Raw genomic sequence first — 1,065 nt, 5'->3', positions numbered from 1 at the left:
AGTTATAGTTATAGTTATATACTAATTTATAAAACATATACACATGTAAACGTTAAATATATACTGCTTTAGATTTAGAAGATATACACACACACATATATATACACCATTCAATATATACACTACTTTAAATAAAAGTATAAAACATATGCTATTTAATATAATAAATTAATAATACTTGATAGTAAATTAATTATGTATTAAAACTAAGTTTTTAATTTAAGTTTGTGAAATTCTGAATTAAAAAAAAAAAAAAAAACCTTAATCGGGATGGTTAACCGGTGGGCCCAAACCGGGTTGGGTCCGGACCGCGTTAACCGGACCCAAATTAAAAACCCAACCGGACCGAGACCCGGACTCCTAAAGCCCTTGGGCTTACCGGGCCAGGTCAAATCGGGCCGTTTTATTTATGTGGGCCGGTTAAAACAGGCCCGTTTGACACCCTTAGCTTTATGTTAGTTCAAGTTATGGCTGTCAAGTGGGCCGGACTGGGACAAACCGGAACCGGCTTGTGTTATTTAACCGGGTTGAGGGTCGGGCCGGGTCTGGATTGAAGTCTAAGTGGGCCGGGCCAGGCCCAGCAGTAAAAAAATCAAAAACCACCCTAACACGGCCCACTTAACCCAACCCGATTAAACCCACCAAAACCCGGTCAAACCCGATTTAAAAATTGGTCAAATCCGGTCAAAAATATAAAATAAAAATAAAAAAAATCAATATACATTATATGTACCCACCTATATACATTATAAATACGTTAAACAATATATATACACTATATATATATAGTATATACTACATTAGAATTTAAAAAATATATACACATATACACAATTACACATATATACTCACCATCCAAATATATATGTACTACTTTAAACTTTAAAGTTTAAATAAAATATACTACAATATATATATATAATTATATATATACACATGTATACGTTAAATATATACGTCTATAGAAGATCTATTCACATATATACACTCTATTCTATGTATATGTAATACTTTAAATGAAATATACTATAATATATATACATTACAAATATATATTGTAATGTA

This window comes from Capsicum annuum, chromosome 2 (assembly GCF_002878395.1).
Source record: "Capsicum annuum cultivar UCD-10X-F1 chromosome 2, UCD10Xv1.1, whole genome shotgun sequence".
Classification (NCBI taxonomy): domain Eukaryota; kingdom Viridiplantae; phylum Streptophyta; class Magnoliopsida; order Solanales; family Solanaceae; genus Capsicum; species Capsicum annuum.
The sequence above is the reverse complement of the archived record's forward strand: the minus strand, read 5'-3'. Positions refer to the sequence as shown.